This window comes from Ahaetulla prasina, chromosome 2, assembly GCF_028640845.1.
Source record: "Ahaetulla prasina isolate Xishuangbanna chromosome 2, ASM2864084v1, whole genome shotgun sequence".
NCBI classification, from domain to species: domain Eukaryota; kingdom Metazoa; phylum Chordata; class Lepidosauria; order Squamata; family Colubridae; genus Ahaetulla; species Ahaetulla prasina.
The window spans coordinates 207349124-207374826 of record NC_080540.1 but is presented as its reverse complement, the minus strand read 5'-3'; the positions used below and the strand labels follow the sequence as shown (position 1 = coordinate 207374826).

Genomic DNA, 25703 nt, shown 5'->3' with positions numbered 1-25703 from the left:
CAGTTTATTTCTCCTCTAGCACTCTGAAATCTGAAGATAAGCAAGCCAAGTAATTGGCACAACTGTTTGCATTCGCTATTCATCTGCAGCAAGTGGCTTTCATGAAACAATCACAAAAGCAATTCACTCCCACTGATACAATAACTGAAATGAGCCTTGGCAAGTTAGCCTGCCTTGCAGAAAATTACAATTGGATTCAGAGGAGAAAGTTAATGAAAGGTTCCCTGAAGAGGCTCTTTCAAGCAATTTTCCAACTTTATTAACATAAAAGGCAAGACAATGTAATATATTCTGGAGGAATGTGAGGATCTTGGTTCTTTTGTTTGTGTAGACATATTGTATACGTATATACATATCTGGAAGACACTGAAGAACCTTCACTATTTGTTAAATTCAGCATATGGGAATGGATTATTGACTTTGGAAAGGTCCTTTGTAGTACAGTATATCTTTTGCAGGCAGAAAGATGCACTTTCAGTCCTGGCCATCTGCACTTAAATGTATCTAGAGGTAAGTGATGGGAAGCACCTCTGCCAGAGGCCCTGGAAATTTGCTGCCAAAAGATATAAATATACTGGACTACGTTGAATATGCAAGTAGGAGTGAGTCTTACATCAGCCTTCACTCATTGGTTCATTTTCCCCGGCAGGAATATAAATATAGAAGTAATTAAAATATTAAACTATGCAAATTAAAATATTAAAACCATATATAAAAAACAGAACTAAGAAATGGATAACATAGGGATGAAGTCTTCTTACCCCTTCAACTACCTCCAGTAATGAGACACCCCCCCACCCTTGAGGCCGCAAGTCAACCTGTAAAGCCATGTTTTGATACCCTTACAGAAGCAATTGTCACCTCCGGTGGTAGAATGTTCCATAGGGAAAGACCACAGCTGAAGTTTTAAGTTTAATTTTTTTAGTAAAAATCAACAGAACACAGAATTGCTGAGGAAACTTGATTAAATCTGATCAACATGTTAAATACAATCAATATGTATTATACATCACAATAACTTTGTTTCTTTTTTTAAGGCATTTTAAGGCAAGTCTATTTCTACAACAATTTGTTTGTATTGTCTTACAGGGTTCAGCGAGGAACCACTGAGAACACAAGACAGTGTCATTGAAATAGCCCTGCCTTGGATTGTGTAAAATGAGTATGAAACTGGATTACAATGGAGCATTCAGAAATACAATATTAGACTGTAAGGATTACATATTTTGCAAAGACTTCTTGTTGTTCATTGCCATTTCTGAGCCTATTCAGTGCTCAGAAAATAGCTAGGCAATTACTAGTTAAGCTCAAGTAGCAATGCAAATAGAGGTCTATAGATCAGCTCTGAGAATTATCTATTTTAAAATTTGATTGGAGGAGAAAATGTCCTTGAAATATCAGTGAGAAAAAAAAATCATTTAGTACACAATTGCACCTACTCCAGGAATGCTTCAGGAGACCTTCATGTGCTACATCATCAGCCCATCACCAGTGTAGCTCTCATTACCAAGATAATCATAGCCAGTGGTGAAATCCAAAATTATTTACTACCGGTTCTGTGGGCATGGTGTGGTTTGGTGGGTGTGGCTTGGTGGATGTGCCAAGGGCAGGATACTGCAAAATCTCCATTCCTACTCTACTCCAGGGGAAGGATACTGCAAAATCCCCATTCCCTCCCCACTCATGGGGGAAGGATATTGCAAAATCTACATTCCCACCCCACTCTGGGGCCAGCCAGAGGTGGTATTTGCCGGTTCTCCAAACTACTCAAAATTTCTGCTACCAGTTCTCTGAACTGCTCAAAATTTCCGCTACCAGTTCTCCAGAACCTGTCAGAACCTGCTGGATTTCATCCCTGATCATAGCTCTGTTTAGGGTAAGTCAATCCTGGCTGCACTGGGCCAGGCTACAGAATCATTTACAGAAATAAAGAATATTTTCACTATCTGCCAGATGAAGTCTCAATGAGTAGGTAGCAGGTGGCAGCTATTGCCAAGAAGGCCTTTGCACGGGTACATCTACTGTGCAAATTGTTCCCTTTCCTGTGGCTCCCATCCTTACGATGTTCCGTATTCAAAATCTGATGTTTCCCCAGATCTTGGATTAAAGTAGTTGTGTTACTCCAGGTAAATAGCTTATTTTTGTTTCAGTTCAAATTAGGCATTGGTTTTTCTGATCCTCCATGTTCTATGTATTTTTGCCTTTTTTTTATTGTAAACATAATCCCAAAATCATTGAGGACTTGAAGACATAGATGAGATACAGGAATAGGCAGAAAATCAGTCTGGCATAATGCTTAAAGGCATCAGGTTAGAAATTGGGAGACTGGAGGTTCTCTTCTGGCCTTAGGCATGAAACCAGTTGGGTGATCTTGGCCCAGCCATTCTCAGTCAGTCCTAGGAAGGAAGCAATGGCAAATTACCTCTGAAGTCTTGCCAAGAAAAGTGGTCTAGGTAACCAGCAGTAGTCAATACTGACTCAAAGGTATACACATATATAGAGATAGAGAGATATATGGCATGCCCAAAGGACCCATATATGAGCTGGCCACTGGTGGACAAAGGACATTATTTCAGTTGAATGAATATGGGATATTTTCAGGGGTGAAATCCAGCAGGTTCTGACAGGTGCTGGAGAACTGGTAGCAGAAATTTTGAGTAGTTCAGAGAACTGGCAAATACCACGTCTGGCTGGCCCCAGAGTGGGGTGGGAATGCAGATTTTGCAATATCCTTCCCCTGGAGTAGAGGGGAATGGGGATTTTTCAGTATCCTTCCCCTGGAGTAGGGTGGGAATGGAGATTTTGCAATATCCTTCCCCTGCCACACTCATTGTTAGATCTGATGATGGAAGAGACAGATACAGCTCTTTCAGTAACAACAGCTCTTTATTAGTAGACCAGTACAACCCAACAGAGTGCTAGTCTGGCAGTGTTCTCTTTTATAGAGAGCTGCCAGATGGCTTAACCAATGAGCTTTAAGTATTTTCCTGCCTTTTTGGAGGCCCTGTGTGAAAACTACAGCACATTCCTTATGTGGTACATAACACTCACCAAGCCACGCCCACCGAACTAGTAGTAAAAAAATTTGGATTTCACCACTGGATATTTTAGAAGAAAGTGAAAGTCATTACCCTCCCTGGCGCCTCACACAAAGTCATTTGTAACCTAACAGACTTGCAAAGCCAGAGAACTGAACACTAGCCTGATTTGTGTTATCACTGCAGTGGATACCCTGGAAGGCACATAGTCCAATTTTTGTTCACATCAAGTTTGGTGGAAGAATTTGTCCTCATCTTTAGCTGGTGCCAGCTAACTTCTCATAAGAGGAGTTTTAGCAGAATTTTAAGAGTTTTTTAGAGGTTGGAAGAGACTCCTTTTTGTTATTGCGGCTTGTTTCTCAGCAGCAGTGTTGCTTTTTATGGCCCTTTTATTTTTCCCATAATGTGTCTTCCCATAATTGTATTGGGTTGTTTTTTTAGCTGCCATCAAGAAACAAAAAAAAAGTTGATATTCTTGTTAAAATGAAATAAAACCATAAACTGGAGGAGTGCAGGAGTTGTTTTTTTTTGTCTGTCATGCCTTTCAGAACAAAAAGCTGTGCTGAGATGAAAACAATATGTCCTGGCCCACCAACAGTTCTTAGCTAAATTATTAATGGTCTAAAGTGGTAAACTGGCAGAAGCACTCACCGCTGAAATAAAAAAAACAGCATATTTTGAGTTGGAGGAAAGCAAAAGTTCCTTATGCATAGGCAAGAGACAGTGAACGAGTGAGGTAGATTTTTGTCTTGTTCAAGGGAGAAATTAAGGTTCAAAGCCCACCAAATTGGATTGACATAGATCTCATGTTCCGGTAAAATACTTCAATTCAGACACTTAAATGCAGAAAGCTCCCAGCCATCATCTGAGTTTAACTGGAATCATCCAGATTAGAAAAATCACGAGCTCAAAGTTGACCCTTTGTCCATGGTGCCTCCCAAGGTGAGCTAGATGCTTGGATTGTTGCCTGAATTTTCAGAAATAGATCAGAAGCAGCAATACCGTAATGGTCTGTGGAAATGACCACAGCCTAGACAACAGTTTGATGAACAAAATCTGAGACGCATGGGGATGAAGAGAACATTTTAGAAGGAATCCTCCCTAGTTTTGGGGATGTAAAAATAAGGGAGGGGAGAGATACTTTCAGACTTATGAGATACTGCAATCTTACAATAAAGATCGTGTTGGTACTTGTTGGTGCTTCTTGTCTGGATTACCTTGAAGGCTGACAGAACTAGCACTGATGATGTTACCTAGTTTGGTAATGAAACGTTTGCAAGAAAACAACCAAGCTCAGAGAGCATGAAGGCTTTTCCATGTCAGATTTAGAAGGTGCATCATCTTAAAAATCAAGGGCATGACAGGATAAATATTAGCCTACTTCCAGCAGACTCAGGAAGCATCTCAAAATGACTGGGGATTTTATTTTTTATTTTATTTTTTTTGTTTTGAATAAGGGCTTCATTTCCTAGTCTTTATACCGAAGATGATGTATATTTATACCCACTTCATTTCCTAGTCTTTATACCGAAGATGATGTATGCAGGACAATACTTCCAGAAGATGTACTCCAATTGCAGTCATCTAGATCAGGGGTCTCCAACCTTGGTCCCTTTAAGACTTATGGACTTCAACTCCCAGAGTTCTTCAGCCAGCTTTGTTGGCTGAGGGACTCTGGGAGTTGAAGTCCACAAGTCTTAAAGGGACCAAGGTTGGAGACCCCTGATCTAGATGGCATGCACAATACTTTTAGGCAGTATGTGGAGATGCAGTGCTGGCTATGGGAGGATTTTCTGAGCTTCAAGAACAAATTGCTTCTGTTTTCTGACCATTTCTTCTCTTCTGTCATATACTGTCTGGGTGATGTGTGTGCGGCTTGCAGTAAGTGAACAAGAACTAATGAGTCACCAGAAACTCCAGGACAGCACAGCTGAGTTTTCTGTTTTTGAAGAATTACGTAATTGTACTCATGTGGTTATGGACACAACCACATGATTATCTTGGTAATGAGAGCCACACTTCTGGGCTGATCATATGAGGAAGCCAATCATGTAACATATGAAGGTTTTCAATGACAAACCAACCAACAGTAATAACATAATGACAAAGATTCATGACCACGGCCAGTTTAGCATAGCTTTGAAATCTGAGGCAGCATCAGACTTCGTACAGATGTCAATGGTCCCATTTCAAGTGGGCAAGAGCACCAACGGCCATTTCAGGAGGGGGGGGTTCAAGAGGGTGAAATGATAAAATGGATTCAGAATGCGCAAGTCACACAAAATCCAGTCTCAACAGTGCCAAAAAAAAAAAAAAGATAAACGAAAAGTTAACAAAAGTGAATAAGAATCAGCAAATCTTGTTGGAGAAAATATTGGCTTTGGGATCCTTCCAAAGAGCAGACCAATAGAGTCTTCTTGACAGAGAACTTAACCAAACAGTAGAAGCCACAGTTATATCTCTGATATTTATGCTCTAAGATATGCCCCCCCCCGATTGGGGTGAAAAACAAGATAAAGGACAACTGATTAATCTCAAGGAATGGGAGGTCATATATAATGCTATTGCTGTTGTTTATATTGATGTATGTGCATTTTTATTGGTGTTTATATATATTTCTTAACATTATTACTATTGCAAACTGCCCAGAATCTTGAGTGGGGAAGTATGAAAATGCTTGAGCAAATATGTATGTATGCATGAGTGTATGTAAGTATGTACGGTATGTTGGTTTTCCAATTAAGCAGCTGAATGAAATTGACAACTTTTTCAATGTTTCCCATATTGAAACTCAATCCAAAAGATATTGATATTGAAACTGGGGATGGGATTTTGAGACTGAAAATCAGAACCTTACTGAGGTCCTACTAGAGGTAAGATATGAATTAGATAGTCTGTGGGTCACAGGAAGTCTACCATATATTTTTCTTACTTGGTTGTATTTAAACCAAGTAATTTTAAATACAAGTAAATAAATTAGAAGTTACACATAACAGTAGGTGAGTAATAATGAAGGCTAATGGATCCTGCAATTTAAAAACCTTGTAATGCCGCATATAAATGTTCAGTTCTGTTGTAGATTCTGGATAGTGAATTCCATTTTTGCTTCTCCTTTTGTTTTCCATTGGTTTGCTCAACAGTCAACATTTAGAATAGAATAGAATAGGATTTTATTGGCCAAGTGTGATTGGACACACAAGGAATTTGTCTTGGTGCATATGCTCTCAGTGTACATAAAAGATACGTTCATCAAGGTACGACATTTACAACACAATTGATGGTCAATATATCAATATAAATCATAAGGATTGCCAGCAACAAGTTATAGTCATACAGTCATAAGTGGAAAGAGATTTATATCACAGATGTCAAACTCACAACGTCCCATTGCCATCATGTGACGTATCACAATATTTTCCCCTTTGTGGAGCTGGGATGGGCGTGGCCTGGCTGTGACGCTGGGCTGCCAGTTTGACATCCCTGATTTATATAATCAAGAACTGTCAGTTCTGAAGAGCTGTGTATGTTCCACTTCTGTTGTTGCTATCTGCAAAGACTTTCATTTTTTACTTTACTAAACTTTGGTGTTTTGAATTGTGGTTTTGGAGAAGACTCTTGATTATTCTTTGGACTGCAAGGAGATGAAATCTGTCAATCCTAAAGGAACTCAATCTTGACTGTTCTTTGGAAGGACAGAAAGTGAAGCTGAAGCTCAAATACTTTGGCCACCTGACAAGAAAAGAGGACTTACTGGAAAAGACCATGAAGTTGGGCAAGATTGAAGGCAAAAGGAGAAGGGGATGGCAGAGGATGAGATGATTAGATAGTGTCATCAACACAGTGGGCATGAGTCTGGGCAAACTCCAGGAGATCGTGGAGGACGGGGGTAGGGGCGATGGCATGCTATGGTCCATAGGGTTGTGATGAGTTGAACACGACTTAGCAACTGAACAACAGCAATAACAAAACAACAAACTTTGGTGTTCTCAAATGAATCTGATATACCTTTATACTTGTTTATGCTTCATCCTTTAGCATAATAAGGGTTCTGATTTGATTTAAACCTCCTTGACACATGTGGTGGTGCAGTGGTTAGAATGCAGTATTGCAGGCTAATTCTCTGGACTGCCAGCAATTTGATTCTCACCGGCTCAAGGTTGACTCAGCTTTCTATCCTTCCGAGGTCTGTAAAATGAGAAGCCAGATTGTTGGGGACAATATGCTGACTCTATAAACCGCTTAGAGAGGAGTGTAAAGCACTATGAAGTGGTATATAAGTCTAAGTGCTATTGCTATTGCTACTGTTACTTGTATGTTAACACTGCTATTTCAACTATGTGAAGATTCACACATAAACTTTCATACCACTGTTAGTATTCACATTAATTCCCAACCAAAATCTCTATAGAGTTTCCTGCCTCTGAGAATAGCCACATTAACTTAACATTACTGTATCATTTCAGGAGATTTGGGAGGAGGACAAATGCTAGCAAAGTGCAGAAAGATATGACCTATTATGAACTAGGAAGTTTCCAGATTCTAGCTTATAATTTTGGTAGAAGGAGCCAGGCCTTTTTCGCTTGTAAATACTTCTCAAAAGGCACATTTCACTTGGCACATCAGAAGGCATGTCAGAACTAATGAACTAAAACTATTGTCAAATGTTATTGTAGTAGGTACATTGCTCCTCCACTGATTTAATACTACTTCAGTCTATCAGCATCAGTTTGTTCAGTACTCACTGGCAACACAATTACCCTCTCTCTCTCCCTCTCCCTCTCTTTCTCTGTCTCTCTTTCTCTCCCACTCTCTTTCTCTGTCTCTCTCTGTCTCTGTCTCTCTGTCTCTGATTCTTTCTCTCTGTCTATCTGTCTGTCTATCAGTCTGTCTGTCTGTCTGTCTCTCTGTCTGTCTCTCTGTCTCTCTCTCTCTGTCTCTGTCTGTCTGTCTGTCTCTCTCTCTCTCTCTAACACACACACATGAAAGTCAGAGCAAGAAAAATTTACATTACCCCATCTAAGATATATTTTGTATTTTGGTGCCGAGGGAGAAAAAAATGTCAGCTAACTTGTGGTTTTCAGCTCAAAGTTTACACATCTGAAGAACACTGAAAATCAGTATTTCAACTAAAGCAACAAGTTTACCAAGCACTATTACAGGACTGTCAGGTGGTAGAAGTCAAACACTGTGGTGCACTAAGCAGATTTCCATGTTACGTGCCCACAATCTCCTACCAATTCTGTTTCCATTGACGTTCTACGGATTGTAATAACATGTTGCACCAAATGAATTTAGATTGTCTGTTTTACAGGTAGTCCTCGAGTTACCACAGTTGATTTAGTGACCGTGCAAAGTTACAACGGCAGTGAAAAAAGTGAGTTATGACCCTATTTCACACTTACGACTGTACAGCATCTCCATGGTCACATGATCAAAATTCAGATGCTTGGCAACTGACTCATATTTATGACGGTTGCAGGGTCCGGGGGTCATGCGATCATGCGATCACCTTTTGCGACCATCGGACAAGCAGAGTCACTTAAGAAGCCAGATTCACTTAACAACCATGTCACTAATATAACAAGTGATTCTCTCAACAACTGAGGCAGGAAAGGTCTTAAAACGGGGAAAAATTCATTTAACACATGTCTCACTTAGCAACAAAAATTTGGAGTTCTATTGTAGTCACAATTTGAGGACTATCTGTACTTGATTTTTCCTGAAAAATACAACCAACCAACCAACATCTGAAATGGTATGGAGCTTTTATAAGGAACGTGCTTTGGAGAGAAGCATTTTAGAGGTATTGATATGATTTCAATAAAGACCATCCAGATTTTAACCCTCCAATCTAAAGAACAGATTTGGAAACATGATGTGTTTCTTACTGAATATATTTTGTATCTTGCTAGTCATTGTTCCTTCAATGGGGTAGAAATATTGTGAAAGGCAGACGCATTGGCTCTGCAAAGGTTTGCTTATAGATAGATGCCTCCATGATTTATTCTCCATCAAATTATAATTAGTGGCAACAGATTGTAAATTGACATTCTGCCTACCTAGTAATTATCTCCTGGGTTTCGTTAGGTGAGGCCTTCTAGCTTAAACTGAAATTGGGCGGCTCACAGCAGGTTCCGCTTCCATGTTAATCATCTTTTGTTCTTAAAGATCTAAATAAAGCTGTGTATCATTATGGAGAAAGCAATATTTCTGCTTTCTGCCCTCTGGCTAGAAAGGCAGGATATAAATCAAACAAATAAACCAATAAAATTCAGGAGGAATTGCCGAGGTCACAATAATGTGCTAATGAAGGTGAAGTCAAGATTAAGATAAATAACTAAGCATTAGGCTAAAATGTAATTTTGTGCAATCCTTGCAAAATTACACAGTCATTATTGCGAACCGGCAGTTCCTGAACTAATTTTATAGCTGTGCTTTTACAGAATTGGATTTGTAGAGTGGTTGTAAGTGAGGTCATATCCACTGTCCTCACCTCTGATTTCTTTGTGATGATAGGAAGAAGCTTTGTCAAACCAAAACTTCAAAAAAATAAAATAAAAGTAATTTGTGATGTATTCTCAGTAAAACAGTAATCTGAGAGAAAAGTGGGGGGAAACTAAGAAGAAATGGTAAAAGGAAGCCAGAAAGGAAAAAAAAACACCCGTCTCTACACTTTTTATGGCCTCTGAAACAAGGAAGCTTTCATTTCTAAATGAAAAACGATTGGCCTCCTCAGCTTTAATGGTTTATTTTTATTATCAGACGTTAATTCTGAATCCTCAACGTGGCTTCTGAAAACATGCCTACAAACATGTCCTTTGGCATTTTTCATGTTTGATATTCTGCCGGTTTTTTTTTCTTTATACAACACTGTAATCCCTTCAGAGCAGAGTCGGGGTGACTGAATGGAGCTGAGCATTTACTGCCAGAATACCCTTCCTGATGCCTCTGTGGAGTTCACAGCAGATATTTTCTCTTTGCGCCTAATAGGGAAACATCTGCCGCTGCTTAGGACTGAACTCTCAACCAGTCTGAGTGTGAGGTGAGAGTCTTTACCTCTAGGCCATTGCAATACTCATTTGGTATTCCACCTTATTTTCTCTAAGTTAAAAGAAAATAAATGCATAAACAAACGAGTTATGCAAAGCAAGTACCAGATTTCCAAATCACCATTCTTTCCTAGATTGCCTTAGTTTTCTTAGATCACAAAAATAATTGATAGCAATAATAGGAGCGACAGCCCAGCCTTTCATTTGTCTGCTTGCCTAGAAAAAGGACAAAACTACCAGAACATGCTGGAACTAAGTATGCTTTAGCTTTAGACAGTCAATAGTACTAAAAAAGTTTTGAGTTTGATGAAGCGTCTTCCTATCATCCTAAAGGAATCAGAGAGATGAGGACAGTGGGTTTGACCTCACTCACAACCACTTTACAGAAGGAATGATGGATGGTAACCTGATAAATTGGTGCTTTATAACTTTTTGGCATCTCTGTTATCTGTTCTGTGAATTAGTAACTCCAATCCATCAACCATTTGGGGTGTGTCAAATAAAAACTTGACATTCTGAAGCTGCCTACCTTTTAATTTAACAACTGCAATGGGTGATCTCTTTCTATTTTCATGTGTTAATAAACTCTCCCATTGAACTTATGAATCTATCACTTAGGAAATATTTACATGCTACAATTACATTCACCACATAAGATGTTAAGCCATATCTAGGAATGGATTAATTCTATTTCAGGCCCATTACATTTCTACCAGTTTTCATCTGAAATTCTATGGTATATCAAGTGATAATTTTTTAAAAATCAGTTCAAAATACCTGAAAATATATCTTAAAAGAAGAAATTCTCCTTTGTTCAGCTCTGTGGGACATGTGCAGACAGAACCTTAGATGACTCAATGGCCTTCATGTCGGTATTTCATGTCACATTACTCAGTGTTTTATAATGATGTTCAGATCTGCATATTGAGGCAAAAAAAGTTAGTATACTAATTGATCAAATGAATTTCCTGCAGCCTTTCTAGTCCTCTCTCTCAAAAAGCTCCCATTAGTGTTTTCTCTGTCCCAAATATATAATTCTTCTTTATTCTTCTTCATTCTTGATGAACGTATCTTTTCTTTTATGTACACTGAGAGCATATACACCAAGACAAATTCCTTGTGTGTCCAATCACACTTGGCCAATAAAATTCTATTCTATTCTATTCTTCTAAAGTTTCATTCTGCCTCAGAATACTATGATTTGATGGAATTAAGAGGATTGTGGTGGTGCAGTAGTTAGAATGCAGTATTGCAGGCTAATGCTGTTGACTGCCAGGAGTTCAATTCTCACCAGCTCAAGATTGACTCAGCCTTCCATCCTTCCGAGATTGGTAAAACAAGGACCCAGATTGTTGAAGGCAATATGCTGGCTCTGTAAACCGCTTAGGGAGGAGCGTAAAGCACTATGAAGCAGTATATAAGTCTAAGTGCTATTGCTATTGCTATCAACAATTTCGCTATTGCTATTCCATCAACCAAGAAATTCACCAAAAATTTCATAGATGCCCCACAATTACAGATTTGTTTGGACTCTCCAGATTATTCAACTCTCACATGAAATTTACTATATTTTCAGACTGCTCTTACATCATTGTTTTGACAACTTTTGCCGAATGAATTTCTGAAATTATACCGATGCCTATTCTTGCAAACTTCAAGTAGTATTTCAGGTTTTGGAAAGATCAGGTATAAATCAAATCATCAGATTAATTACTGCCAATGCAAATCAGACAATTGCTCATGCAGAGTTTATCTATGAACATCAAAGTCATGTTAATTTAGTTTTAAATCAATGGATTTAGATTTGAGCAACTGTTTTGGAGGGTGGGCAAGCAGGTGTTAGTAAGCGTGTGCATTGCAACCTTTTTTCCAGGCTTTGTTTTCACAAGAGAATCTTTGACAATACGGCATTCAAATTCCCATGTTTCCACAAATACAGAATTAAAGCTTAGTGCCACCTAGTGACTTTCTGTGCATCATTTGTGCTCAGTTAAACTCGAATGGAAATGCACTATACCTCAGAAACAACTCGTTGAATTTTCATTCTTCAAAGGCCCAACCTTGACTTTCTAGATCCTCTGGAAAACAAAGAGAAACTGAAAGCAGAGATGGCTTATAAAATAAGGACTTCCAGAACTTTTGTTTTTAAAAAACAGAGACACAGCATGCTTCAATAGAGCTCAAAAATGTTCTTTCATGTTTTATTTCTCTGCATTTCTCATGTTTATAGTATATTTATGATGGTGACATCATAATCCAACCATTCAGCAGCTGTCAGGGCCCCCAAAGCAGAATAAACAGTATTTTTACAGTCTTTACTAGTACAGGTTAGTTTACTAAAGAGATCAATATTTGGTTTGTATAGACAGAAGGATTAGGAGATGGAAATGTCTATTGAATAGCTTCCTGATCGTGCCAGGGTCTCAGAGCACCTGAGAATGTTCTAAAGAAAAGCCATTTCATAAATAATAAAAGAGGGCATATAAAAACTACTCAAGGCTCTCACAAACAGGTTTACAAGGGAAAGCCTGCTCTAAAAAGCAGGCATTTTATTCTGGAATCAGTAACATATTTAAACATTTATGGCTTTCACACAAAAAACCCTCCTTTTGTTTGAAGGCTTTTCACCAAGGGCATCTCTCTTCCCCCTTTTATTTAATTTGACTAAATGGATTTATGCCCACAAGGTAAAAAAAGGAGGAGGAGGAGGAGGGGGTCTGAGTGTGTGTATATGTATGTGTGTATATGTATGTGTGTGTGAGAGAGAGAGAATTAATTCAGCCCTGTTTCCAGTAGTTGTGGAGAAAGTGGAGTCCTGTTGTATTGTGAAGGCTTTCCCTATTTCTTTTTTTTTACTGTCTGTAATAAATATATTCCAGTCTTTTTTGATGAGGAAGTTAGAACAGCTATTAATGTAGATCATGAAAATGGAGTTATTGGAGCATCATGGGATTTTTAATATTAAATTGTTTGCCAACTGTTTGCCAATTGTTTCAGTGTCTTTCCTCAGAGATATGGATACACACTGGTGCGTGCATACATCTCCCCTGCCTATAAAGAATCAGCCCTATGCCTCTTTTGTATGGATTTGATTTGATATGGTTGCCTCTTGCTTGATGACTGAATCCTTAGTTCAGTGGTGAAATCCAATTTTTTTTTTACTATCGGTTCTGTGGGCCTGGCTTGGTGGGCATGGTGTGGCTTGGTGGGCATGGCAGGGGAAGGATACTGCAAAATCTCCATTCCCTCCCCACTCCTGGGGGAAGGATATTGCAAGATCTCCATTCCCACCCCACTCTTGGGACAGCTAGCGGTGGTATTTGATGGTTCTCCAAACTACTCAAAATTTCTGCTACTGGTTCTCTAGAACCTGTCAGAACCTGCTGGATTTCATCCCTGCCTTAGTTCTCATGGGAATGAGTGGCCCAAAGTCACCCAGCCAACTTTCATGCCTTAAAGTGAGACTAGAACTCACAGTCTCCGGGTTTCTAGCCTAGTACCTTAACCACTAGACCAAACTGGATCTCAGGTCAAAATCAACAAAAGACAATGAAGACGCAGCTTTTGTAATCACCCTAAGTAGCAGCCCACTAAGAAAATTACAACAAGGGTGGAAAATCACAGACTTTTAAGTTCTAAGCTGTCTGTGTCAATGTGTAGGTTGCATGAATTACATCAAGTAATGCAGTAAACAATAGTGTAAGTAAATTATAATTACAGTTTAATTGTTACCCTTTTAGCCATTTATTTTATATTCATTCATCAGAATGTAATATTTGAATTTTGGTTTTTTTTTAATGATAAGGAAGCTTAAGGGATTTCTTGTTTAGATGTTGTTTTTCATTTCATGTCCTTATATTCAATCTTATGGCTACTCAAGTTAGTATTATGCTGAGACACTCATGCAGATATGATCACATCCTGTACTATTAACAGCATAAACTGTTCATAGTTCTAATCCCTTTAAACATATAAAGGGATGTTCTGTAACTGGAGTTGTTAAAAAGTTTCATTATAAAACAAAGCTTTAGATTCCTTACCAAGCCCAAACTGTCTAAGTGCAGCAAGAATTGTTGAAAGCATCACATTTTCTTTAGCAACAACATCTATTCACTCAGAATGAACCATGGTATGATAATTCTTGAGTTTTTAAAGGATTATGTTCCCATAGAATGCAGAGAAAAGCCAGGCTCTTTTAATTAGTCCTAACCCATAGAGATAAATGACATCAAGTATCAAAATGTTCTTGTAGGTAAAGAGACATTCCTCTCCTTGGTGACAGCTCTAAGATATATTAAATAACTGATATATATATATATAGATAGATAGATATAGATATAGATATATATATATGTGTGTGTGTGTGTGTGTGTGTGTGTGTGTGTGTGTGTGTGTGTTATTAGTGGCCTTCTTTCTGGCTAATGTATTTCAGACTGAGTCTCCATAGGAGTGTAAAAGAAAATTGAAGTGATTTTTAATAGTGAGTAGGAATAGTACATGAATGGTGCAAACAAATTTCAAGGCTTGTTTAAAGTCAGTGTTAGCTTCCCATTGTCTATTTGGAATACTTACATATTCTATTCAATGGCCTACAGGAAGCAGCAGATGTTTTAAAAACAATATAATTAATTTAGCCTCCTTTACAGACCTATTAGCTGTGAGATTTAGAGCTCCCTGAAGCTCAGCCTGGATAAATTCATGAAGCCGAATTAAAGCCCTGATCCTCAAAGAGTGGTGGAATTTTATCTCATTGGTTTTCAAGTAGGCCTAAGACAGTTCACTTCTTTTCATTGGATCAAAAAAAACCCACCTCAATTCCTAAACAACCCAAAGCTGAGCAATTGCAAAAATCCACTGCATCCACACAGCTGTGTATAATGCTCACAGAGAAGACAGGCAAGTGCTTGAATAGACAATTTTGGTGTCTAAAGGCAAAGATCGAAAGAAACACATCGTTTTGTAAGAATAAGATGTTGTTTTATAAGTGACTTTGTGGATGTGATATATGTGTAGATATATGTATGTATGTATACATATATATATATATACACACACATACATTAAGAACTCAAGATGTATGTATGTATGTATGTATGTATGTATGTATGTATGTATGTATTATAGTTGTTATAATTCTAGGCAATTACCTGGACTAATACCTGCAGTTTTCTTGGCAACGTTTTCAGAAGTAGCTACCCATTGCTTCATTGCTAGCTGGCTTTGTGCCTAAGGTGGTTTTAGAACTCAGGGCCTCCTGATTTCTACCCTGATAATTTAACTCAGCATCCCACAACATTTTGGGCACCAGGGACCAGTGGTTATCAAGAGCTATTTTATTTGTTAGCTAGACAGCCATAGATTAAAGAGACATCTAAAACTGGTGGAAACTATACAATAATAGAGAGGAAAAAAGACATCCAGGCACATGGGTTTCATAGCTGATACATATATCAGAGACTATATTTGGTATATCTAATCAGACTACTTACTAGTAAGTTTTCTCACATACAGTATCACAATTAATGATCACAGATCAACAACTCCAGGCCCAACTGAAATATTTTGGTAGCAATGGCTCTCAGAAGCTGATGTTTACTCTGATTAGCAATAGCACTTAGACTTATATACCGCTTCATGGTGCTTTACAACCCTCTCTAAGTGATTTACAGAGTCAGCATATTGTCCCCAACAATCTGGGTCCTCATTTTACTGATCTTGGAAGGATGAGTCAACCTTGAACCTGGTGAGATTTGAACGGCCAAATTCTAGTCAGCCAGCAGTCAGCGGAAGTATCCTACAGTACTGCACTCTAACCACTGCACCACCACGGCTCATTAGCTTAGTGTGAGACTCTATTTTTCTACTTTTTGATATATTCCTGGCTGTAGTTATATTTAATAGATAGCGTTTTAATTTGATGGTAACATTTAATGGATTTTTTAAAAACGCAACCGTTTACTTTCATTTTCCCCTAATTTACATAACTATTAAGTCAATTCCCCAAGGAACTTTTTAAAACATGCAAATAATTCTGGTTTTGTTGTTTGATATGTAAATTTCCCCAGTATAATTCTTTTCAAGATGTTTTTTTCTCACATAAGCATTTTTAAATAAACACTACTCTTTATACATACCTTCCACTAATGCACTTTTTTTCAGTTACAAAGTTACATGTGAAATTAGAATTTGTCTGGTCAGAGCAGAATGATACCAAACCTACTCCTAAATCATCATCATGTCGGCTATTCTTTTAAAAATCTCAGATGCCATCCTTTCGCATTCCTTTTTACAGTCTAATTATATAAACATGGGGAAGCTGCTTCCAAAAGAACAGAAATAAAACTAAGTCAGTCACTGAAAGATAGAAGAAAAGTTGAATCAGATAGTGCTGTGAGAATGGAAATGATGAGAATCTTGCTCAGATGTTCCCTTCTTTACGAAAGCCAGTTTGGTATATTAAGGAAACCAGAAAATTTGAGTTTTAGTCCTGTCTTAGTCATGGAAGCTAACTGGGTGACTTTGGATCAGTCCCTCTCTCAGCATAACCCATCTCACCGGGAAATTATTGTGGAGAATACAGGAGGTAGCAGTATTAGGTATGTTCATTCCATTGAATTACTTATAAAGTAATAAAAACAGGATAAGGCTCTAAAAACTAATAATAAACAAAATAACATTGAATTATAAAAACCCAGGCAGTTCCCACAGTTTCTACCCGCCCCGCTGCATTTTCTGCTGATTCCAAACTCCATTGTCCATTAAAGGTCTAAAGAGAAATGCTGATTTTGAACCAGCCTGAAGCTGATTGAGCTCTGCTCTTGTTTGAACAGGGGGTTGGACTAGAAGGCCTCCAAGGTCCCTTCAGCTCCATTTTGATTGTTTGATTGAAAATTTCAAGACTTTCAAGAGTTCAAGCTTGAGAGTTTTAAGCTTGAAACTCTCAAGCTTCACAAATACATGGCATTGGACAATGGTACCAACTTCTTGCAAATTCAGATACCAGTCCCAGAAGATTATTGAAGGAATGTGCTTGGACAGAACTGATCCTTTGACAGCTGAGGTCCCCTACAGACACCTCTTCTCTGTTCTCTTTAGTAGCACAGAAGATAGTCCCTTTGGACTTCTATATTTCAATACAAAATATTAGTCAGCCTCTCAAATTTGCTAAGGTTCATATTTTACATTACTCTCAATACTTAATATTTCAAAGCTGCCAAGATCCACCCAAACTAATTCAAAACCTCAAATTCCACACGTTTTTCATGTGAAAATATTAATTAGCGCAGGTGTGTTTGGAAAGTTCATGAACTTTTTTTTTTTTTTTTGCTTTGCAAATCAACACTTCATATCGGGAAGAGCCAGTTTCTAAACCAAGCAACACTCAGGGTTATTTCGTGTTGCCAGCTTGGACAGCTGACACAGTTGTAATTCTGAGGGGTTTTTTTTTGTTTTGTTTTTTAAAGTTCCTTGATTGAGCAGGATCAATCCAGAACAGCAATTCACATACAGGCTTTGCTCAATATATTTAGTCAAGCCAAGCTAAAGAGATGATATTCATATATTTAGGTTGCATGTATATGTCTATATGTGTTTGTGTGTGTATTTGTGAAAATAAAGAGCAGGGAAAGACAGTAAATAGAATATAGGGAAGAGAAAGTTTAAACCCACTGTAGGTCCACTCCTATTTTCTAATTTTTTTTTTCTAGTTTGGCTGTTGTGTTATAGGCTTGAGAAGGTTAGTAGAGATTAAGAAGGAGATCCAGATTTCATGCAATTAGAGAAGTCTGTTGAGTATGACAAAGTCAAGGTTAATATGTATTCAAAATCATGATAACACACATACTATATTGAGAATGTGGGATAGATACAAATCCAGGCTGTGCCTTAAAACACATTTTTGATACAACTATGAATGTCATGCAATTCAATGTGATCTCACTTGTCCCCATACACAACCGTCCCCCCCTCAACTTTTGAGTTTCTATGTCAATTCCACAATGGGAAGAAGTTGTGTTTAATAGATGTAAGATCATTTGTCTGAGCTTTATTGAAACAAAGCACGGCCTTCTAAATTGGAAGTCATACTTCCTATGCTACCACCTGTCTCATCCTTTGTGAATAGAATAGAATAGAATAGAATAGAATAGAATAGAATAGAATAGAATAGAATAGAATAGAATAGAATAGAATAGAATAGAATAGAATAACAGAGTTGGAAGGGACCTTGGAGGTCTTCTACTCCAACCCCCGGCTCAGGCAGGAAACCCTATACCATTTCAGACAAATGGTTGTCCAATCTCTTCTTAAAAACTTCCAGTGCTGGAGCATTCACAACTTCTGGAGGCAGTTTGTTCCACTAATTGTTAATTAATTGTTCTCACTGGAAATTTCTGTTTTGTTCTACGTTGCTTCTCTCCTTGAAATTGTTATTTTTTATTTGGAGTTGTTAATTTGAAGACACTTCATAATATAGGTGGGAGTAACGGATGGGAAGCAACATGTCTTTGGCTTAGATTAAGTTTAGTAACAATTGCTGCATGGATTAAATCTGAGACATTTATACAGAGAGCATATCTCTAGCTTTAAATTATGGTGTCACCCTGAAAAGTATGCCATGATAAATTCTCTGTCATTTAATTTTCCAGCATTGAATTTGACCTCACATGTTTGAAATTCTCAGCAGCACCCTTTGAATCACGAAACCCAATGATGGCATTCACTTAATGCTGATGCTGCTGGTAGAATCTCATACTTAGTCAGTAGATTAATAAGGAAATGTTGTGTAAAGACAAGCTATACCTTCTCATTAAAGGAGGGATGATGAGAACCACCTGCACAGGTGGTACAATGCAAAGTTATCTGCACTGATGTGTGGAACCAAACTAAACAATTATGATAGTGAAGGTATCGGATACATGTCAGAAGCTTCCAAGATTTATATTGTACCAATGTGTTTCTGCATATTGCAGATTGCTACGCTTGATTGACTTTGTTGTATTTTGTGGAAAAAAATGATTTTTATCCTCTCTAATTTGTGAGCTGGGTGGGGAAGGGAGGCAGCAATGAAAGCTTCACAGCATTTACTTCTTTTAAACAGACAGCTTAAAAGTCGTTACTGTCAGTTACAGTTACATGGAAATGATATCTGATAAAAGAGTACAGTATGTCACGCACATAAATAGTGTATTTTCACGGCTGAGAAATTAGACCATTGACCATACTAATCATCTCTGTATTGTTCCAATTTTAGTATATGTGCTGCTGAAGCGAGCACACATATTTTAATACAGAAAATTCTGAAAATGGAGATAAAAATGAAAGCAGAACTTTTCCTCTTGGGTCTAATGGAAAAAGAACTGGAGAAAAAATGTGTTTCCACATGGAAACCCGCTTCTGAACTTTGTGCTTGATATGGAAAGGAATGTAACTCTGACTTTGGGTTTTACAGATTAGACTGACAGATCTTTAAAGAAATGACTTGTTCATACTATCATGGAAAAGCAAAAAGCTCTGATTTGATGTTAATACCTTATTTTACTATAACGGAGAGAATCAGGTCAATCTTTTTTTTCTCTCCCCATCTTTCCTCACTTCAATTCTCCCTTTTCCCTCCCCCCCCCGTTCTTCTATTCACTTTTGTATTTTATAATACTCTATAAACTAATTCAAAAAAAGTCAAAAAAAGAGGAGAAAGTAGACCATTGTCTGAGATGAAACACAAGTTTGATCCAGAAGTATAGTATGAACCCTAGTCCCATCAGCAAGGCAGGAAGGAGAACCAACTAAGGAACATGCTGAAGAAGAGGAAGATTTGGTCTCTTAAGTAAAACTCCTCTGCTCTAGATTCTTTAGATGTTTCTTATCCAGGAAGATCTTGTGGTCATTTGGAAATCTCCTAATTTGGTTGAGGACCAATATTGGCTTGGCTCAAAGTTGACTCAGCCTTCCATCCTTCCGAGGTTGGTAAAATGAGGACCCAGATTATTGGGGGCAATAAGTTGACTTTGTATATAATATACAAATGGATGAAGACTATTGCTTAACATAGTGTAAGCTGCCCTGAGACTTCGGAGAAGGGCGGGATATAAATGCAAATTAAAAAATTAAAAAAATATGTTGACTCTGTAAACTGTTTAGAAAGGGCTATAAAGCACTATGAAGCAATATACAAGTCTAAGTTCTATTGCTATTGCTATTGAGTCCCATCATATTCCTGCTAGAGGTTTTACAATATTTATTTATATTAGATAAAGATTGGCAGTCTGCAGCCAATCTTTGAGTCTTCTTCTATGTCTGGTTTCCACACAACCAAGCAGCTATCTCTCTAAATAGGCCATTCCATAGCACTGCTTAGAAATCCTTTTTCTTTTTACTTGCTAATTTTCAGGGTTTATATATGAAATTATTTATAATTTGGGCATTTTCAAAACATATACAGAGGAATACAATCAAGATCAAGTGAGGTACTAATACCACTCTACAAGGCCTTAGTAAGACCACACCTAGAGTACTACATCCAGTTTTGGTCACCACACTATAAAAAATATGTTGACACTCTGGAAAAAGTGCAGAGGAGAGCAATGAGGATTAGGGGACTGGAGAAGAAAACATATGAAGAATGGTTTCAGGAACTGGGCATGGCTAGTCTAGTGAAAAAGAAGGAGCAGGGGAGACATGATAGCCATGTTCCAATATTTGAAGGGCTGCCACATAGTAGAGGGAGTCAAGTTATTTACCAAAGCACCTGAAGGCCAGACAAGGAAAAATGGATGGAAACTGATGGAGGAGAGATTCAACCTAGAAATGAGGAGGAACTTTCTGACAGTGAGAACAATCAACCAATGGAACAGCTTGCCTTTGGAAGTTGTGGGAGCTTCATCACTTGAGACTTTCAAGAAAAGATTGGACTGCCATTTGTCAGAAATTGTGTAGGGTCTCCTGTTTGGGGTGAGGGGTTGGACTAGATGACCTATAAGGTCCCTTCCAACTCTGTTAATCTGTTATTAAGCCCCATTATTGATCTCCTTTAGGGAGCATCATGAATTCATCCTCTCAGTATTTCTCACCATGCTAACCAATTTATAACAATACTGGAAAAAATGTTCTCTACTTGTTTATCACAAACAGAAAGCTTTTTACAAGGCACATCATAGTGAACCAGAAACTCTGTTGTGAATCATTTCACAATGGTTGTCTTTGAATCTTTGCAGCAGGCCTGCTTTTAATAATTGACTACAAAGAACAATTACCACAGCCCTAAAAGTACAACAATTAATCACATGCTCTATCCTATGAATCATAATATAGGAAAATTTTGATAATGCAGAGAATCAGGTCAATCTTTTTTTTCTCTCCCCATCTTTCCTCACTTCAATTCTCCCTTTTCCCTTCCCCCCCCCCCCCCGTTCTTCTATTCACTTTTGTATTTTATAATACTCTATAAACTAATTCATAAAAATTCAAAAAAGAGGAGAAAGTAGACCATTGTCTGAGATGAAACACAAGTTTAATCCAGAAGTATAGCATGAACCCTAGTCCCATCAGCAAGGCAGGAAGGAGAACCAACTAAGGAACATGCTGAAGAAGAGAAAGATTTGGTCTCTTAAGTAAAACTCCTCTGCTCTAGATTCTTTAGATGTTTCTTATCCAGGAAGATCTTGTGGTCATTTGGAAATCTCCTAATTTGATTGAGGACCAATGTTGGCTTGGCTCAAAGTTGACTCAGCCTTCCATCCTTCCGAGGTTGGTAAAATGAGGACCCAGATTATTGGGGGCAATAAGTTGACTTTGTATATAATATACAAATGGATGAAGACTATTGCTTAACATAGTGTAAGCCGCCCTGAGTCTTCGGAGAAGGGCCGGATATAAATGCAAATAAAAAAATAAAAAAAATATGTTGACTCTGTAAACTGTTTAGAAAGGGCTGTAAAGCACTATGAAGCAATATACAAGTCTAAGTTCTATTGCTATTGCTATTGAGTCCCATCATATTCCTGCTAGAGGTTTTACAATATTTATTTATATTAGATAAAGATTGGCAGTCTGCAGCCAATCTTTGAGTCTTCTTCTATGTCTGGTTTCCACACAACCAAGCAGCTATCTCTCTAAATAGGCCATTCCATAGCACTGCTTAGAAATCCTTTTTCTTTTTACTTGCTAATTTTCAGGGTTTATATATGAAATTATTTATAATTTGGGCATTTTCAAAACATATACAGAGGAATACAATCAAGATCAAGTGAGGTACTAATACCACTCTACAAGGCCTTAGTAAGACCACACCTAGAGTACTACATCCAGTTTTGGTCACCACACTATAAAAAATATGTTGACACTCTGGAAAAAGTGCAGAGGAGAGCAATGAGGATTAGGGGACTGGAGAAGAAAACATATGAAGAATGGTTTCAGGAACTGGGCATGGCTAGTCTAGTGAAAAAGAAGGAGCAGGGGAGACATGATAGCCATGTTCCAATATTTGAAGGGCTGCCACATAGTAGAGGGAGTCAAGTTATTTACCAAAGCACCTGAAGGCCAGACAAGGAAAAATGGATGGAAACTGATGGAGGAGAGATTCAACCTAGAAATGAGGAGGAACTTTCTGACAGTGAGAACAATCAACCAATGGAACAGCTTGCCTTTGGAAGTTGTGGGAGCTTCATCACTTGAGACTTTCAAGAAAAGATTGGACTGCCATTTGTCAGAAATTGTGTAGGGTCTCCTGTTTGGGGTGAGGGGTTGGACTAGATGACCTATAAGGTCCCTTCCAACTCTGTTAATCTGTTATTAAGCCCCATTATTGATCTCCTTTAGGGAGCATCATGAATTCATCCTCTCAGTATTTCTCACCATGCTAACCAATTTATAACAATACTGGAAAAAATGTTCTCTACTTGTTTATCACAAACAGAAAGCTTTTTACAAGGCACATCATAGTGAACCAGAAACTCTGTTGTGAATCATTTCACAATGGTTGTCTTTGAATCTTTGCAGCAGGCCTGCTTTTAATAATTGACTACAAAGAACAATTACCACAGCCCTAAAAGTACAACAATTAATCACATGCTCTATCCTATGAATCATAATATAGGAAAATTTTGATAATGCAGCATGCTTATATAAGCATTCTTTATGTTTTATAGGGTATACCCTATTATTAGCTGAAATTTAGACTGAGCAAATCTTAACAGGAAAATGTGGTAAATTCACTTGAGCATGTTCATGCATCTGTCTGTCTGTCTGTCTGTCTGTCTATCTATCTATCTTATCTACCTATCTATCTACCTATCTTTATTTCCATCTGTCTTTCACAGTTGTTGCCATCAGAAGACACATTTTTTTTGCTTTGTCAGCAAAGAATTTTTTTCGTAATCAGGTCTTTTAAGGTCAACTTATTTGAATATGCAGATGTACAAACTTTCTTAAACTTTCTGTTTGCCACACTGAAATGAAATCAGCAATCAGCAATCCTCCTTAGCAATATAGGGCTTGTTCTATGATTGAGCCAGGCTGGGTGGAAAAACATTTTAGACCTGAAGACTCCTTTAAGTCTCTGGGAACCAATTAGTAAATGACTCTGTGAGTTGAGAAGATCCATACCGAAGTTCGGATGATCATAACTTAAAAGGCTACTGCTGATTTTCTCACATTGCCTGGTCCTCTCTCTATCTCACACATAGAAACAGGGAGAAGTTTAAATATACAGTCTCTCTTCTCCCAAATAAAATTCAAAAGCCTAGTAATTTAGAAGGGAGTTTTTTCTTACTGGATAATGGAAGCGCCTATGCTCAAGAGATGGAGAATTATTCATGTAGGGTTGTAAAAGAATGCTAAAAGAATGCATAGGTACATGCTAGCATGGATAAAGTACAGTTGAGTTTTAATTTTTCAGCAAAAGAAAAATGCAGCGGAGATGTAGTTTCATTTGTTCATGAATGTTTGGAGTCTTAGGGATCACTTCCATCTTTCTTGAACTTTGAAGACTGCTAAGTTCTTGGGAGACACTTCTTTTGCAGAGATGTCACATGGCTATTTCAGAAAAAGTATCAGAATAACAGACTTGGAAGGGATCTTGGAAGTCTTCTAATCCAACCCCCTACTCAAGCAGGAAACCACATACCATTTCAGAAAATCATTGTCCAATCTCTTCTTAAAAACCTCCAGTGCTGGAGCACCCACAACTTCTGGAGGCAAATAATTCCACTGATTATTTTTTCTAACTGTCAGAAAATTTCACATTAGTTCTAGGTTGGTTCTCTCCTTGATTAGTTTCCATCCATTGCTTCTTGTCCTGTCCTCAGGTGCTTTGAAGAATACGTTGACCCCCTTTTCTTTATTGCAACCCCATAGATATTGGAATACTTCTATCATGTCACCCCAGCCCTTCTTTTCATTAAATTAGGCATACCCAATTCTTGAAACCGTTCTTCTTATGATTTTGCCTAATCCTCTTTGTTGCTCTTCTCTGCACTCTTTCTAGAGTCTCAACACCTTTTTATATCATGGTGACCAAAACTGGATTCAATATTCCAAGTCTGGTCTTATCAAGGTATTATCAAGTGGGACTAACACTTCACATGATCTTGATTCTAGCCCTCTATTAATACAGCCTAGGATTTGGGGAAGTCTCTTCTCTAGTTTGGGGGGAAAAAATCCCATTGCTGGAAATACACTGGATTTTTAAAAAAAATTTAAAAAAATCTTATAGAAAATTATGGAAACCCAGCTGTCCCCTGGATGATGTTGGAAAATTATTTCATATTATTCATATTGGCAACCTAAAGCCTATCCTACAAGTATAGCATAACTCTCTCTATATTCTAAAGATGACTGATAGCTGTCCTTTAAAGTGAATGCCAGAGCTACTTAAAAACATATCAGGCCACTTTCAGTCTCTTGCATTTTTTCTCTCCAAAGGACAAGACTAGTTGAAGAAAAGAAACAGAATGGAGAAGGGGCAACTAAGAATAACTTTTAACTAAGATACCACTCTTTCAGGATCTTCCATATCTATGAGTGTAGGATAATGAAAAAATACATTGGCAAATCATCTGTTAATTTCTAGTCTTGCAACATCAACTCTGCAGAGTGACAACTGCTTCATATTTTGCATAGCTGGGGAATCTGAGCTTGGTAGTAATGACTCCCATTTAAATAGCCATCAATTACTGCTATAATTATAATTTATAGGGATCTTCAGGGATTTCCCTAAGCTGGGCTCAGGAGCACCAAGCTTTTTTCCCATTAATAGCTGGCGTAATTATGCAGGTAAAATCCACATCCTTGGAAAGTTCATTATTTCCTTTGCAAAATCAGAGGCGTGAATATAGGTTACTCCAGGTTTGGAGACACGGGCATAATAAATTCTTTGAGACAATACCTTACATTGATATCCCTCTTCAATTGCTATCCTACAATCCCATTGATAAGCCAAGTAAAATGAAAAAATAAGTCTTTTTTTTTGTACTTTCCTTGAACGCATCTGGATCTATCCACTGCTCACTGTATTCCCCATATATTATAGTACAGCTATTTCATCAAGTCATCATCTCACTTGCCATCTCTTTCATCTCTTCATTTGGCAAAAGCTAACTTTGTACCTTGCCTTTCTCAGACT

The 25703-nt window shown here is 37.8% G+C and overlaps 1 long non-coding RNA gene and 1 pseudogene across 2 annotated transcripts in view; both read right to left on the bottom strand.

Annotated features, from left to right (window-relative positions):
- Positions 1-7050: 7050 nt before the first annotated feature.
- LOC131192257 (uncharacterized) overlaps positions 7051-25703 on the bottom strand; it is a 32892-nt gene continuing 14239 nt past the window's right edge. For both annotated transcript variants that reach the window (XR_009153680.1, XR_009153679.1), the window contains exons 2-4: positions 12105-12165; positions 10865-11004; positions 7051-7223 (exon numbers count right to left, since the gene is read on the bottom strand). This is a non-coding gene — a long non-coding RNA (uncharacterized LOC131192257). The remainder of the gene's footprint in view (positions 7224-10864; positions 11005-12104; positions 12166-25703) is intronic.
- On the bottom strand, positions 19262-19361 carry LOC131193761 (U6 spliceosomal RNA; annotated as a pseudogene).